Below are 17,834 nucleotides of genomic sequence, written 5' to 3'. Positions count from 1 at the left end.
ACCCTTTTGTTAATAAATACCTATATCAGTTGGTTTACGCCTTATTATTCAATTGTGCTTTATTAGCAACCACTTTTGGGAGCAGCACTACATGTATAATATGGATATAAGAATTGTAAGCTTGGGGTTATAGAGCTTCACATAACACTCGCTGAGTGTTTCTACGGATCATAGCCAACTACCATAGCCTACTACCATAACACCTCTTGAAAACAGTTTCCATCTAAAGAAGAACCTATTACATTACCTATTGCAATCTTCAACATCTCTCTGCCCTCCACCATCAATATATCTGGCAGAGCATTACGCAATTTCAAATATTTTCATATATATCAACTAACAACATGGCAGCAAACAAAAAAACAATACCTCTAATACTAAAGAAGCTAACACCCCCGCTTCCAACCTCAAGAGACCCAAAAGTGACTCACCTCCTCCGTTAAGGATTTCCGACCCTGCTATTGATGCCATTTTATCAGAAATTAGATCACTCAAACCTTTTATAGAGACTACAAACCTAAAACTACAACAGTTGGATGATAGATGGAAAGGCTTGAAAACAGAGGTTGAGAAAAGAGTTGGTCTAGTAGAAGATATTACCCCTAAAGTAGCACAACTTGAAAAATCAATAAAGGATCTTCAAAAACACAATGAAGATTTAGAAAATCGCAGCAGACGTAACAACCTCCGAATTTCAGGTCTGCCAGAGAGCTTAAAAGGAACTGATACCTTTGCCTTCTTGCAAAAATTTCTAACAGCTCTGCTTCACCTACCTTCAGACTTAATATTCAACATACACCGAGCTCATAGAATTGGCCAAGCATCTTCCTCCACTACTCCTCAACCTACGTCTAGAACCCTGATTTTCTATCTTCTGGAATACTCCCAACTTCAGCTCATCATATCTGCTGCAAAGGAACGTAAATCTCTTATATGGAATGGCAGTAAGATCTACATCTCACAAGATGTTGCCAAAAGTACGGCTCAGCGCAGGAAAGTTTTTTTATCCTTCCGTCCAGCCTTGAAACAGTTAAACGCTATGGTCTATACCATCCATGTTCTTTTAAAATAACATATGAAGGCCGTACCATAATGTTTGAAGCACCAACTGACCTAAGAACTTTTTTACGGTCCATCAAATCTGATGGCATGGACAACTCCTCTCCTGCTAGTACCTCCACTTACTTAATTACTTGAATGTGTTAACTTCTTATTCTCCTTACTATTTCAATATATAATGCCTTGAATATACCTTATGTATAAAATGTGGGATGGGTAGCCTCGCTGCGTCCATCTTCCATCCTGAGTTGCTCTTTTCTCAGTAGACGACTCAGCGGGTGTCACCCTTCTCTTCAATTTTACTCTCCCCTGGCTCTCCCTTTTCCTGTCTAATCTGTGTCCTATCTTTTACGTTTCAACCCCTTACAGATTGTCTATGATTAGACTCCCCAACCCTTTCCCCATTACCCATTACCTTATGCATCTTCCTTATGTGTCCTACTCTCATGAAAAGCTACTTAAGATACTGTTCGTGGGCCCCTAATATTTGCATGTATATGGTTTTATGTTACAGCTATGCTATCATAATGTTTGAATTGTTATTATGATTTTTAAATGTGTCACATGGAACATCAAAGGTTGCAATAAAGAGATGTAAGGTCATATCTCATCTTAACAAACTCAACCCTTCCATAGCATGTATACAAGAAACACATTTATCTATTAGAAAAACATTGAAAATGAAGTCCCGTTGGATCAATGAAATCATTTCCAGTCCTGCTGTTGCTAAGAAAAATGGGGTAGCTATTTTAATCAGCAAGAAATTATCATATAAAGTTCTCGATCAGGGTGCTGATACGGAGGGCAGATGGGTTTGGGATAAACTAAAAATAGAATCTACTTATGTTACCATTTTGAACATTTATGGTCCCACTAATCCAGACCCCAAGTTTTGGATCTCAATTAAACAATTGATATTTCAAAAAGACTTTACCAATTTAATTATGTGCGGGGATATGAATCAAGTCCTTGATCCTTTTCTTGACAGAAAATCTAGCTGTTTGTTCAAAAACAACAAATCACACAAATCCTTTTTAGGATGTTTAGCCAAAACTAGCCTAATTGATACATGGAAAATATCTCACCCTACTCAACTTGACTACACTTTCCACTCCTCCCCACATAACACTCTCTCTACTAAAAACCTTACAGGTGCCATTATAGATTCCAAAATAGAAAACATCATTATTTCCGATCATGCCCCTGTTTGTACCTCTTTTTGTCTTTCTGATGTTCATAAACCGTCATCTCGGTGGAAGCTTAACAATTTTCTCTTACAAGACACTCAATTCATCCTATCCGTTGAGTCTTTTGTTCAACAATTCTATGCAGATAATCTAGACTGTGACACTTCGGTAGTGAACAATAGGGATACTTTTAAAGCTGCCTTGAGAGGTCACATTATGGCTTACTCAGGTAAAATGAAAGCTGTACACAAAAAGCACTTGGATGACCTATACTCTCAGCTTACTATAGCTGAACAGCATTATTACAGTGGGCCTCATTACGACTCAGGCGGTAAGGGTTTTACGGCGGCGTAAACAGCGCCGACCCTTACCGCCTGAGTACGAGGTCCCTTAGCGCCATGGAGGTTTTAACACCTGCTTTTAGCAGGTGTTAAAATCCATGGCGCTAAGGGACCATGGAGTTAATTACGCCACCGTAATTTACGGTGGCGTAATTAACGCCTTCCCCACTCCCATTATGCCCTATGGGGCAAAATGGGAATGGGGAAGGGAAAATGGGAAAATGGGGATTTACCGCCCCGCCAAGGTTGGAATGGGGCGGTAAATCCGCCAACCACCATGGCGTAAACGTAGTTTACGCCATGGTGGTAAAGTCACGGCCCAGGCGGTAACTTACCGCCTGGGTCGTAATGAGGCCCAGTGTCTCCAACCCTATCAATCTCCATAAAGTACTGACTATACGCTTCTTAATCAATAAGGAGATCACAGATCTTGCTGCAGGGACAATTCTAAAATACAAAACGAAAATCTATCAAACATCCAATAAGGCAGGGAAAGCACTCGCCTCTTAATTAAAAACTAAAAAAGAGAAGTTTTTCATCTCCCACATTAAAGACCCATCCGGCACTGTTAATCACCATCCCAAAGATATACTAAATTGCTTCAGAGACTTCTATACCAAATTATACACTCCCGAGAATTCTATTCCCCATAGCAACATCACATCCTTTTTTGATAATATTGACAGATCCTCCTACCCCTAATTGGATTTATCTCATTTAGACAATGAAATTACTCCTCCAGAAATTTTCAAAGCAATTAAAGGATTAGGTAAAAACAAGGCTCCTGGCCCTGATGGCCTCTCCACAGAATTCTTTGATAGCTTATCTCGATCCCTCATTCCCAAGCTTCAAAATCTATTTTCATACTTTACTTCCCAAAAAGCGTCCTCTGGTTCCTTCTCAGAAGCCTTACTTATTCTCTTCCCCAAGCCCGGTAAGGATCCGTCATTACCATGAAACTATTGGCCTATCTCTCTAATAAACGTTGAAAGCAAAATCTTTACAAAAATCTTAGCCAATAGGATTGAATCCTCTCTTCCTTCTCTTGTCAAACCTGATCAAGTTGGCTATGTTAAATGACGCAACATCTCTTCCAATGCCAGACTTCTTCTAAATGCTATCCACATATCTAGCAAAAATTAAAAAGATAAGCAGGGCGTAGCGGTTATAGCACTAAATGCAGAAAAAGCCCTTGATCGTGTCAACTGGGACTTCATGTTTCAATACCTCCGCTGGCATGGTTGTAGCGACAAGTTCATTTCTCTAGTCAGATTACTTTACTCCTCCCCAAAATCTTCAATTTGTATTAAAGATCTTACCTCCCCATTTTTTTCCCTCAGCAGAGGCACTAGACAGGGTTGCCCTCTCTCATGTATTTTATACATTCTCTCCTTAGAACCGTTATTAGAATTAATCAGATCTAAGAAAAACATTCCAAGTATAGCAAGCGGTTCATCCCATATTAAAATAGCTGCTTATGCGGATGACATCCTTATTTTCATTAAAAACCCTAAAACACACCTCCCACTTTTACTCAAAGTACTATCCCAATTCAGCTCAGTTTCAGGTTACAAACTTAATAAAGATAAATCAGAAATCATGCCCCTCAATCCCTACTGCCTTAAACATGACATTGACCCCTTTGGTTTTAAAAGGTGCAGTTCTTCTATTTAATATCTAGGCCTTAGATTTGCCCCTACTATCCAGGACACCATTAAGCTTAATACACAATCGTTATTAGATAGATTAATGGAACTAACATCCAAATGGTCCCCCTTATATCTTTCTTGGTGGGGACGACTAGATATGATCAAGATGATGCTATCACCAGTAATCTTATATTATCTGCAACTCCTATGTGTTCCGATATCTCCCTCCTTTTACAAATCAATTTACTCTATTCTACTAAATTTCCTTTGGGGCGAGGGCAAAAACAAAAGAATAGCTCTAACTAAATTGAAGCACCCTATGACAAGGGAGGGGTTAGGTTTCCTGATTTCAAAGCATACCATACTGCCTTTCTCTTGAAACAAGCTAGATGTTGGTATGCCTGGCCCATAATTTTCAGATATTGCCACATGGTGTACCATAGAGAAGCAGTTAGCATTTCCTGTAGAAATCACCGACCTCATTTATGTATTTAAGCATTCCTCTTCGGCTATATCAGACCCTATTAGAGCCACAATATCAGCCCTCCAACTATTTTTATTCACACAGACTCTCCAAAAAAATGCCTTTCACCTTTCTTATGGCATAACGTTAAGATAATGATTAATAATAAAACCCTAAAAAGAAAATCCTGGAAGAAAAAGGGTATTAGATTTATACAACAAATCATAAATAAATCCTCTATCCTTTCTTTTCAGCAGCTCAAAAATCAATTCTCAATTCCCAATTCAGATTACAATTTTTATAATAAATTAGTTAATTCTTGATTTGATGCTCTCCACAGCTCCTCCAATTATATTCTGACTCCTGATGCCTCTAGACTGCTACACCTTAGAATGCCTCCTGACACTAAGGCTTTAAAAGTCTACGACATTCTCATATCATCTCTTAAGATTTGCACGATACGTCAGAAATGGGAAGATGATTTTGGCCACATTTTAAATGATTATACATGGTCCAAGCTTTTCTCTAGAATCAAGTATATCTCTGCATCAGCAAATATCTACCAGCATTTTCTCTTCTTTATACACAGAGCTTCCATCACACCAGCTAAACTATTTTTTATCTAATATTAATAACAATGATAATTGTTGGACATGCGGAGCCGCCTCTGCATCATATGAGCATATGTTCTTCTTATGTCCCTATCCTCTCAGGTTTTGGCAACAAGTGTGGAAATTCCTTAACTCCTTAACTAATTTTTTTCACTGATATCCCACTCTCATTCATGAATATTGTTTTGGGAAGCCTTGCTCTTACCACCCACTTACCATCTGGAGCCTCTAAACTCTATGATCTCTTTATCTGTTTGGCTATGAAGATTATAACTGCCAATTGGAAAGACTCTCGTTCCTTGTGCATAAGAAGCTGGTGGAATAACATTTGTCTTACTGTCTTACACAAAAGATGGAAATGTGTATGGCAAATAATCTTAATTCTATACCTAAATTCAATGTTAAGTGGTCATTTTTCATTCGCTTTCTGGATCACTTTAATGTAACCACGCACGGAATGTGACTTCTTTTAATATCTCACACTCCTTTGATGCTCCCAAGGTTTTTTTATGTATTAATTTTAATCCTGACACTTTATTGAATATTTATTTTATTATATGCTAATGTGCCTCACTCCTATACCTACCTCCCCCCGCTCCCTCCCTCCCTGTAAATTTCGTGTTTGTCACATGTTAGTCTTGTGTTTGTCTTCCCCCTACTTAATACATCATAATGCAGAAATCGTTCTACACTAAGCTGTGCACAACACTGTGCTATATTCGTTTCGTTTAGTTTTCAATTATAACAGTAATTTGTTCTACAAATGATCAATCTCAAATTGTATATAGTGCACTCTATTAATTGCTCTTATGGATCACTTTCATCTTACTATCGTTTATCCTTAGTTCATGTAATGGTTTAGTGTATTATGTTTTGGATTACAATGACTTACTTTACTAAAAATAATTATTAAAATAAAAATAAAATAGGGTCAGAAGCAATACATTCATTTATTTTTGCTTGAAGAATGCACACCAATAATAAGCTTACTATTACACAATATTTCAACACCTCTTCTGGTCTCTCGCTGTTGGAATGATCATCACTGAGTGATCAAGCATATAAAAATCTGAGGAGAGATCCAATGAAATGAAGAGACATCCCATAAGTCAATCCACAAAGAGACATTCATTGTTCACCATCGTCAGACCTAGTGCTGACATCGTCGTCCCCTGATGCCTTGGCGGGGCATGGAAAAATCACAAGCCTATCTAGACTATATTTTCATTTCAACCCCTATAATTCCGGAACTTGATTCCCTACAGATGATCATTTCCACCAAGAGTGACCATAGGATGTTGTCCCTGTTATGGAAATCAGAACAGGAGAGAAGCCCTTTCATCATCAGGCCAGCATGTGGATCAATCCAGTAGAGTTTCTACCTTACCACAAAATCTCTCAATATTTCACAACTGGCTTCGCGCCCTTTAGAGTTGCGTCTTCAAGACCCTCTAAACCTACCTGTTATTTCAATCATGCCTATCATCGTGACATTGTGGACAAGCCAAAACAGAAACGCATTGATCTAAGGAAAACTAAGGTGCTACTACCTGAGGAATGCCAGATACAACAGAAAAAGATCAAACAAAAATATAACAACTGGTTGCTAATGTCTACAGAATGTTGCATTCAATGGGATATGAAATGTATGCTTTCTGTGCTAACAAACCGCAATACCTGTACCATATGAAGCAGCTTCATTTATTCCAGATGTATTGGAAACAACTTGGGTCAACCATTTTACTTCCCTATTTGCAAACCTGACCATGGCGAAGTTGGACTAAATACATCTGCTCAAAAGCATATGGAAGCCATGAATCACATGGAAGCCACGTCTCAGTCTGCTTGGAACCTAAAGTGGGCCTGTGACAAGATTTTGATGCAAATCAACAAACTAAATTCCTACCAAGCTCCAGGTCCAGACAGGCGTTCCAATCATTTCTTGAAATCCAATTCGGAGGGATGGGATGAGTTTTGTCAGTCCCTTTTTAAGGTGATCCTAGAATCCAAACAGCTCCCTGATAGGTGAAAGAATGCCACACTGATTACTATCTATAAACACAGAGTCAGATCTCAGCCGACAAACTATCGACCACTTGCATTACTAGATCCTTTGAGGAAGCTGTTTGCTACTATGCTGCTATGAAGTCTAACTGAACAGATAAAAATGACCAACAGAATGGATCCAAGAGAGACAGGATTCATTAAGCGTGTTGTACCTCTGTATAGTCGCCACTATCAGCCATAGGAATAGTTACGAAGATAATTGACACTTGGAAAGGGTTAAAACAGGGTAGCCCACTCGCGGCAACATTGTTCAACCTTTATATATCTGATATGGGCATATCCCAAGAAGAGATTAGAGGGCACCCCCCAATATTGAACATCACAGATGTGCCATGGTTGATGTATGCGGATGATATGGTCCTGATGGATAAAACCCTGATTGGCCTTCAATGAAGACTCATCAGACTGGCAACACATGTGGCAACCAATAAGTTAGTGATAAACACAGCCAAGACCCAAGTCATGACATTCTTATCTATGCAAGGCCCTAGAAGGAAAACTGCTGCCCTGTTTCTGTACTCGACTAAACTCATTCAGGTCTACTCATATAAATATCTTGGGATATGGCTTAACTTGAGTATATGTGAACAAAGATGGGTGAAAATGCTTTGTGCGATAACTGAATCTCTTGCTCGACAGGGCTTGATTCTCAACAGAAAATATGGCAAATACTCTCTTTACTCTCATTTCAAACCTTTTATCTTCAAAAAGTGGTTCCAATTTTATGCCACGGAGCTGAATCGATCTTAAATGTATCATGCCATATTTGTAACACTGCCTCCTTGTTTCCAATAAAAAAATACTCTACGGAATAGCTTTACAATTTATGCACTCTCAAGTGCTATGGAAATCGCTGGATCTGTATCGTAAATCACTGGCAGATGAGAACGTGCCTCCTATTGACATCCTGAGCACTAGATCCTCGGATTGTCACGTTTTGCTCCAGAATAAATGGAAAGAAAACTGCTTGGATTGGATTGAGACACTAGATGCCTCAACTGAAACTCTGATACATAATCCTCTTGCCATTAAGAAAATAATACAGAGGAAGGATTGGATAGAGACTCTGGATGTATAATCACAATATAAAATGTCCATTAACTGTCCGATTGAGGCAAGATCGCTAAACCAACTACCTGCCTAACTGCAGCTATTTCCTTGCCACAAAGATCTCTTCTTGCATTTTAGACTTAACTTGCTGCCTACACGAGAAAATTTAGGGCAAATGAAACAACTGGGAGACGAGGATAGTTCCTTTCGCTTCTGTAAAAATAAACTGCAGTTGGAATCTTTATACCACATTGTGATGGAATGTGAAGCCTTGACAGTGATAAGACGTATGTCTACACCAGAACTTTTCTAATGTTTTGACTGACGGCTAGCAGTTACTGGTTAGGTACTTTTGATGGATGGATGATTTTGTTTCCTACTCTGGCTCCTTAATTCCGTGAGGACTTGCCACCCTTTTTTCTTACCTTTACCCTGTTTTTCCTTTCTTTGTCCTTTTTTTTTTTTCTTTTTGTTTACGTTTTGTGTTCGTTCTTAGTGTTTGTTACTGTTTGGCTTAACCTACACACTGTAAAATGAATTGTCTTAATGAAAACGTTTGTAATAAACTAAATCATAGAAATAAAAATAAAAAAATAAAAAATGGTTTATCAACTGGCAACAAAGAAGACCAAGGGTTTGCTTATGGTGGGCTCACAACAGGCTTTAAATTTAAATTGGAACCACAATTAAAATTGTGTAGCAGTCATGAAATCCAAACAGGGGCCTTGGCTTCTGTCTTGGACTCCAAAAAGACTTTCCAGTGCTAGTGGTCAATGTATATTGGAACAAGGGCATGGGCCACTTAATACGTTTCTGGAGATACTCTTTGAATACAGAGTAAATTGGAAAAAAGTTGCTGACTCAGACTTAACTCCTCCTGTCCTGCATCAGCGGACCTAGACAATGACTTTGCTACCCCGGATTCCTCCTATGGATCTTCCATAAAGGTTAGACATGGGGAACAGTGGGCCATTGCCCTTGGCTCCCTTAGATTATTTATAGTCAATTGCAGCTTTTAGGGGGGATGAACAATTGAGTCCTACCGTGGGAAGAGGTGATAACAACCCATCTATGACTATATGTACGTTGATGCCCTGCTTTATTCACGGTGATGGAGTTTCAAGGTAGGTGCTGCCATAATGATTGATCACTTAACATCGGAGCTGTGATCATCTGCTCCTCCACCAGCTTGTGTGCACACCTGGAGGCATTGCTGCTGGTAGCACCATTAATGTCCAGAGGTAGGAGCCAATCCTGAAGATTTACTGCATCATCTCTTTCTCCTTCTGTGAATTTTTTTTTTCTCACAATTTGTGCCCCAAGCACCTTTTAATTCTTGCATGCTCGCCACTCTTCCCGCAGTGCCTCCTGTTCCCTAATACCTCTTGGGGGCCCTGACGGTGATTGACCTACACTGTGCTAGGGTACGGGGTCTCATAGCAATGTAAAGATGGACGTCACATTCAACCACGTTGGGCATCCTGCCTGAGTGCTCACCTATTGGTCTTTGCATCCTACAAACTATTCTATCTGGGACCGGCAAGCTTTAGCAGGCCCTCTCATCAAAGGCTCACTTCCTAAGGCCCCTGTCTGCTTCCTGTCCGCTATCTGGGCGGCCTGGGAGGGCTGTCCCACCTGATGACCTGGAAAGCAAACTGATTCTGCACTCCTCAATACCCACAATGTTTGCTGAAATTTTCATGACATTTCTCCTCCGTGTGGGTTAGTCGCATTAACACCTCCCACCCTGCTGACTTTCCCTCCATCACTCCGTCTTCATTGCATTTAGCTACACCCAGTGACCACTGTGTTTACCTGCCAGCTTTACTTTATATTTAGCTGGGCCCGGTGACAACTGTCTTTTATCTTCTGTGTTTTTCCAGCAAGTTCACCTTGTCTACTTGCACCCCCCTCCGTTCATCCCCTGTGTCTCCACACCCTCTCTGCTCTCCTCTCTTTTTCCCACCTCCCAACCCTCCTCTTCACTTATGGTGGTCTCTATTTCTCCTATCCTCCAACTGTTTCATTATCGACTACCCTTCCATTCTCAATAAGTCTGGTAGGAAGAAGTTCAAAATGGATATCCTGGTCTCTAACACAGGCCTCCCTATAGCTGATAATACACCAGCGCTTCCTCCAGGCAGGCACTCACTGTCATCCTCTTTGTCGTCCCTTCGCTAGACCTATGGACTCTTCATATGGTCTCTATGCTCTCCCCTTTCTCTTTCTCTGCCATTAATGATGGCACCCGATGCTAGGTGCTCCGTTCTTCCTTCCACTCCTCTAAGGTCATTTACCTCAGTGGCACTGTCTTGGTCCAAGACCCTGATGCCAACCTCCTATTCTTCGACAGGCATTTCCAACACCTTATCAAATTCCTTTCCTCTCCTGTTGTCCCTTCTCTCCCTTCTTCGGCTATCGTGCCTTCTCCTCCTTCCTCTTCTGCCCTCCCTCAGGCTCCCTTTTCACCTCCAGAGGGAGTTCCTCTGATCTGTACCCCTCCCCGGAAGTCTTACATGGATGGCAACCTTCTCCACCTCGCCACTCTTAACTCTCGCTCTGCTGTCAAACACTCATATTATTTCTGCCATCTCCTTGAAGAACACAACCTTGTGACCTCACTGAGGCATGTTTCACGGCCAGCTCTGTCACACGCTTTGACACTCTCCTCCCTGATGCCTTCAAGATCCTCTCTGTGCCCAGATCCAACCGGTCTTGTGGGGGTGTAGCCTTGATGTTCCTGGAGTGGATTCCTGCCTCTATCATTCCTACGCAGGCATACTCCTCCTTTGAACGCCTGGTCTGTCAGCTTGCTCTGTATCCTGGCCATTCTCTCACAGGGGCTACTATCTACTGGCCACCTGGTCAGATCACATCCTTCATCTCCGAGTGGGCACACCACTTCCCCTCCCTACTGGCCTCTACCACTCAAATCCTTCTCCTTTGAGATTTCAACATCCACCTGGATGCCTCTTTTCCCGCCAAGGGACTCTTTCGCAACCTTTGCGACTCTCTCTCTATTCTTCCCTCTGGTCCACCCTACTCTGCAAGGCACACTCAGGATGTTCTGATCTCCTCTGACATCCCCCTCTCCAACCCTCTCACCACTCCTCACTCCTGGAGTGACCACTTTCTCCTTGCCTCTCATCTCTCTCTCGCCAACCCACAGTCCAAGCCTACCCCGACACTACCACCCACATTCTCAGTCATTCGACCCATGAAGCGTGTGTCAGTTGAGGCTTTTTATGCATCTTTCTCTCCCCCAAGCCCACAGCCGGGGCTGACTCACAACCTGAAACAGGCCTTTCTATGCTCCACTCTGCTATCTCTGACACTCTCAATCTACTTGCCCCTGTCATGAGGATCCGCATGAAGCCTAAAGCCAAGTGCAACTCCTGGTGCGTCTCAGATCCCGTCACCCTCAAATGCAAGTGTAGGGTAGCTGAGAGGAAATGGTTGGCATCTTCACCATCCTCTGACAAACTGGCCTGCTGCCTGCTCCAAAGACAATACCGACTCTCTGTCCTCACCAAGAAGAGAGCTCACATCCAAACCTGCATCTCTGCGGCATCTAACAACTCGGGGAAACTCTTTAAAATCGGCAAGGAGCTGGCCGATCCTGCCACAGTCTCTACCTCTCCTCTCCCTTCCCAGGCCCTCTGTACGGCCCTGGCCTCTCACTTCATCTCTATAGCTCAGGACATCCTGTCCACCCTTTTGGTATCTCCTGCCTCTCTCCCCTCTCTCTTCCCTTCCTCTGGCCCCCCATGCGGCCACACCCCTTCTCTGCCTTGCCCCTCTTCTCCCCTGCCAAGGTTTCAAGACAAGTCCGATCTATGAAAACCTCTTCTAAAAAGGCCCTTCCCTGTTCTTCCAAAACCATCAAGAACCACATTGACACCCTTGCTCCAGCCTTGGCCGACTTCTGCAGCCACTCGTTTGCCTCCAGGACCTTCCCCTGAAGCACTCTCTTGTGCACCCTCTTCTCACGAGACCCTCAGCTGACGCCTCCCTTCTGGCTAACTACCGCCCGATCTCTATCACTCCCTTCCTGGGCAAACTTGTGGACCAGCTGGCCATCTCCAAGCTAAATCTTCACACTGAATCTGTTGGTTTGTCTCCATGACCATCCGTCTGGCTTCAGAGCAGCCAGAAGCACGGAAAGACTGCTTCCTTGAACTTCTGTGAAGACCTGCTCTCTAACCTTGATTCTAATTTCCCCTCTGTCCTCATCCTACTTGATCTCTCTTCTGCCTTTGATACGGTCAGCCATGCCATCCTGCTCAACCGACTATGTGATAACCTGGGTATTGGGAGGAGAGCTCATGGGCAATATGCTTGCCTTGGAAGCAAGCCAACACAGAGTAACACAGGTTCGATCCTCGGGTCCGCACTTAGAAACCTCTGGGTATTAAGCGTGTTATAAATAGCCTATAATATCATATCATATCAGGCTCTGGCCTGGCTGACTACTTTCCTCTCTGACTGACCCACCCAGGTCGAACTTGGGTCCTTCCTCTCATCTCTCTCTCCACTTGTGGCGTTCCCCAGGGGTCTAACCTCTCTCCCTGGTTGGTCAACCAATACAAGGCACCTCTAGCCCACAGCATTTCTGCTCTCTGCTCCAATTTCCAGTGCTATGTGGTTGACACTCAGCTCCCCTTCAGGCTCCCCTCTGCCGCCTCCTCTTCCTCTCTCATCCCAGATTCTCAAAATGTCTCCAGTAAAATTATTGACAGAATTGCCCACAAGGGCATTGTTGGATGGGACGAAAAAATAATATGAAATTACATCTCCATCCTTTTTATTCAAACATGAAGGACAGAAACGATTTGTTGAAGTCGCAAATAAAGATAATCAGGAAAGGGGCCCATACCTCTCCTTGCAGGCAGGATTCAGAATTACGTAGAGTGAAGCAGTCATACAAGAATTGGATAAGGAACTGTGATGCTGGAAATCCATTGGAGGGACAGGGCCTCACTGTCCTTGTCCTGTAATCCTTTTTCATGTGTGTTCTTTGTTATTTTCTGCACAGGAGTCTATGTGGGACTCCTGGCAGTGCAGCTCTTCCTCTTTTTGGTTTGGGGGACAGTCCCTTGGGATACCCTTTTGGCACCCATGGGTGGGGGTACGACCCTGTACCCCTAGTGTATGTTTTTGGGCACCCGTGTGTGGCCCACAGAACAGGGTATGAGTTGTGGCAGCTCCATGCTGAATTTGACAGGCGCACTGAGTATCCTCATTTTGGGATACCCTGGCTCTGCCATAGGAATCAATGGATTCCTTATGGGAGACAAGATGGCCCCCATGGACTATTGCTTTCCATTGCCTGTCACCTTATTTTCCCGAGCTCCCAGGAAACCCTGACTCTGTCCTTTCCCCTGACTGGCTGTTGGGTGGAAGTTCCATATATGGTACTGTGGGGAAGTCCAGACCAGACTGGCTGGAGCCTTCTCAATGACTGCATGTTGTGGGTTCACCCTTAGGGTGAGACCTGGCTGAATGTAGTGTGTGACCAATATGCAGTTCATGTTATGGGTATCTGGTTTCTGTGTGAGTGACACAATGACTGATACAGCGTTGCCCGATACTGGTATGAATGCAGTGTGGAGTGCTGAATGGCTGGGTGCTTGTCCCAATCCACATTCGGTGTTGTGAGTGTCTGGATGGAAAAGAATTGCCTGAATGCATTGTGAGCCTGATTGACTGCCTGCCTTGCTGTATGCTCTTCTGAATGATTGGTTGCCTGAGTGTGACCCAGCAGAGTGAATGAGAGACCAACAATATATCTGGGGACCTCTCACTGATGGAAATCATTCAGAAGCAGAAGTCTAAACTTGATGCTTATCCTTGAAGGCCGCTGGAATAAGAAGCATTGCTGCTGCTTTCCTTCACCTATCTGAAAGCTGTCATGTCTGTCAAGGACTGATCCAAGAGAGGCCCTTGCTAGGAGACCTCTTCCCGAGCTACGAGGAAACATTGTGCACCAGCTAACCTTCACCAAGGCTCCCTGGCAGACAGTCCTGAAAAGGCTGCTGACCGGAAACAGGAACCGCCGAGCAATCTGAAGTAAAGCACCCGGATATTGAAGTCCATCGCCGTCGACAGGGGTTTGGAGATAATGCTGTAACCTTGTCGACCGGGGCCAGAACGCTGCATTTCCTAAGGCACTTTGAAATCAAGGACTCCCTTGCCAGCACCGTTGACCGCTTTGTCCCACCGGAGAAAGTCGAGGCCGCTGATGCGCCAAGGAGAATCCACTGGTGGGCTTCCCACCACCCAAAGTCCTCAAAGACACAGACGAAGATCCAAAAGCCAGCTGTGGTCCCGAGTCCCGATCGCCACCGCCAAACGCAGACGACCCAACGCCCTTGGTTCTTCATTGGTCTGCTTTGTGGCAACAAACTATCGCCACTGAGGTGCACCACTCGCCTAATTTTCGCAGGACGTCCACGACCGATCGTTGAAGAGCATCAAAGTCGCTGCCTTGACAACTTTGTTCACCTCTTTCTTCGAGGAATCTCGACGATCGTGGCTCCTACCTTAAAGGGAGTTCACTCAAGAAGGATCCGTCGATGACCTGTCAACTAACTCTGCTAAACCAGGTACATTGGGGTAGAAGAACATTTAGAGAAGGAAAAAAGACTCTGCTAAACTATATATGGACTGGGCTTTTCAATATATTTCATTTGCAGGTTGCCCAGGTGGGGGGTTCCTCACACAGAACTGTGTCTAGCAGTAGGGGACCCAGTATTGTGTCATTTGTTTAACCACCGTGTTTCCCTCCCAAGACTATGGTTGATACCTTTTACTATTGATTTGTATGCCTTTTGAAACTGTAAGCAGTTGGTGCATTTTAAAGGAGTCAAAGAGTAATTGTTGTTCCACATAGAAATTGTACATTTATTATTATAGTATTTCCTGAGCACAAAGTGTGTTATTGTGTGTGGTTTATATAACTTGCACCTTATTTATTTAAAGAACTGTGTAACCACTCACATAGTGTGTGGACATTCCTTTGTTGGGGGCTTGGGGACTACACTGTACTTAAGAACCAGCCTGCATCATCTCCTGACAGCTTAAGCTTTGATTGCTCGTTCATAGCTACCATGTAGATAGAGAATCTTGGCTGGGGTGCTCTGTGCTTCTACTCTGCCATATAGAGGGCATGAGTACAGAAACCCCCCTCCAGTCTTTACAGGAACCATAGAGCATTACAAACTCAAAGGAAGGGTGAATTGATTCTGAACACTTTGGTCTCAAAAGATGCAATGAGATTCTGGCCCCTTATGAAATCAGTAGGCAACTCTTTAGAACTTAGACAACTCAACCCAATCTCGAGGAAGAATGGGTTCACCACTTCAACTCGATTTATGTATGTATGGAGGGGGACAGTACAGAAAACCACAAACTGATGATGGGACCCCCAGATTTGGAGGTCTGTTATTGTGCAGTCAAGCAAGATGATGTGATGGCCTGCATTAAGAAAGCAAGTGGTTCCTGTGACAGTGGGGAGGGGGCAAAAGATTAACAAACCTGGTAATAAAATCAGATCCAGAGGGTGGCTAATATTCTTTACCATCTATTTAATGATTTAATGGCGTCCTAATGACGGGGCAATACCCCCTTCCTCACTTGATGCCTCACATGGCTTCTCACATGGTGCCAATCTTTAAGCATAGTCTAGTAACGGATCCTAAAAATAATTGCCCCATCATGGTGATTGATGCGGATAGTAAGATCTTCGCGTCCATCATCATGACACAATTAAAAGATTGGGCCAAGAGTGTGAGAAGGCTCCAAATGTTTCAAACAGTCTTTTGAAAGGATCAGGGAACAGCACTAAACAGGTTCTTAAAGAGAGGTCTACAGGATCTGGTCTGGTTAGGTACAAATGATTCTATCTTTATAGCGTCAATTGATCTAACAGCGGCTTTTGACATGGTCAGTTGTCAAAGGATGTGGACCAAACTTAGTTCATGGGGAATACCACAATACCTGTTAAAAATACTGCACAATAATTCTAATAATCTAGAAAGATCAAGCCCACAACAGGTTTGAGACAAGGGTGCATTTTGGCCTCTTGTCTCTTCAATCTGTATGTTTCTGATGCACATGATTTTTTGTGCATGGAGGCCTTCACACCACCCCAACTGGCAGACATAACATATACCTGTACGGTGTACGCCGATGATTTCATCGTGTTTGACCACATCCCACTGGGCCTACAAAAACTGATGCCTTGTTTTGCAGTGTATGCAAGAGAGAATAGCCTCAGTATAAATCCTAATAAAACAAAGATTTTAAGATTGACTACATATAGTAGACAGATGAAATCTATCTGGTTCGCTGATAATTCCAGCATGGAGATCTGTTGTAACATGATCTATTTGGGTTTTCTAGTCCTAGATAAGTCTAATAAATGCTTTGTCAAGGATTTTGTGAAGAGTGAAGCTCTGTCATTAATAGGCCAAATGTATAAAATTGATAATAAGTATGACAATTTCTCCCTGAGAGCAGTTATAGGATTTTACAAGGGCAAACTAGTGCCCAAATTGCTTCATGGACTGGAGGCTTTGCACATCTAGGTAGGTAGCTTTTTGGAATGGGTGGAAGCACTGATATGCACGAAAGTATTGTGCCCAACAAACTGTACTATGATATCCTTAATCATGTATTAACGAACTGGGCTTGCATTCCCTAATGATTTGAATGGAGTATTCTGGCTCTATATTGTAAAATCCTAACATCCCCAAAAGGTTCCTTATACGAGGACTTAAATTCCCTTCTGTTGGGTAAAAGTGTGTACAGCGTAACTCTTCTGGTGGATACTACCAATAAATTGCTTTACGAAGGAAAAGCTACTGGTTAATCAGTCTAACGTAAACCATCGACTGTATCGGCAGGACTGGATACATCCATGCACGGTCACCCCTCGCTTGAACACTTACATCACAAGAATAAGCTAATGAGGGCAGTGGCTACTTATTTGATTTGATTTTTGCTGCGCACCATTGACCCAAAGGCATGAGGGTGCCGACAAACAAGCAGATACAAAAAAAACACAGGCCCAGAAGCTGAGCACAAGAGCAATCAAAGCAAGCAAATTAACAACATCGAAGAGCAAGTAGAGACAATGAGCAAAAAACTACAAAATGTAAGAAAAATGAGCAGCGTCAAAGCAAGAGAATAACAAAAACTGTTATAAGAAAACTAAAACATAAGCAGATCAGTTCAAAACAATTCTATGATTGGTGGACGAGGACATGTGCTGCAAATTTGAAATTCTGTTCAGGTATAAGTGTAAGCTACTGGACCCACATCACACAATGGGCCTCATTACAACCCAGGCGTTAAGGGTTTAACGGCGCCGTCGGCGCCGTTAACCCTTAATGCCTGATTACCAT

At 42.9% G+C, this 17,834-nt stretch overlaps 1 long non-coding RNA gene across 1 annotated transcript in view; it reads right to left on the bottom strand.

Annotated features, from left to right (window-relative positions):
• LOC138510881 (uncharacterized) overlaps positions 1–17,834 on the bottom strand; it is a 143,311-nt gene that overhangs the window by 99,497 nt on the left and 25,980 nt on the right. The window lies entirely within an intron of this gene.

This window comes from Ambystoma mexicanum, chromosome 6p, assembly GCF_040938575.1.
Source record: "Ambystoma mexicanum isolate Mex_15411 chromosome 6p, UKY_AmexF1_1, whole genome shotgun sequence".
Taxonomy (NCBI): domain Eukaryota; kingdom Metazoa; phylum Chordata; class Amphibia; order Caudata; family Ambystomatidae; genus Ambystoma; species Ambystoma mexicanum.
This window is presented reverse-complemented; position numbering and strand designations above follow the sequence as displayed.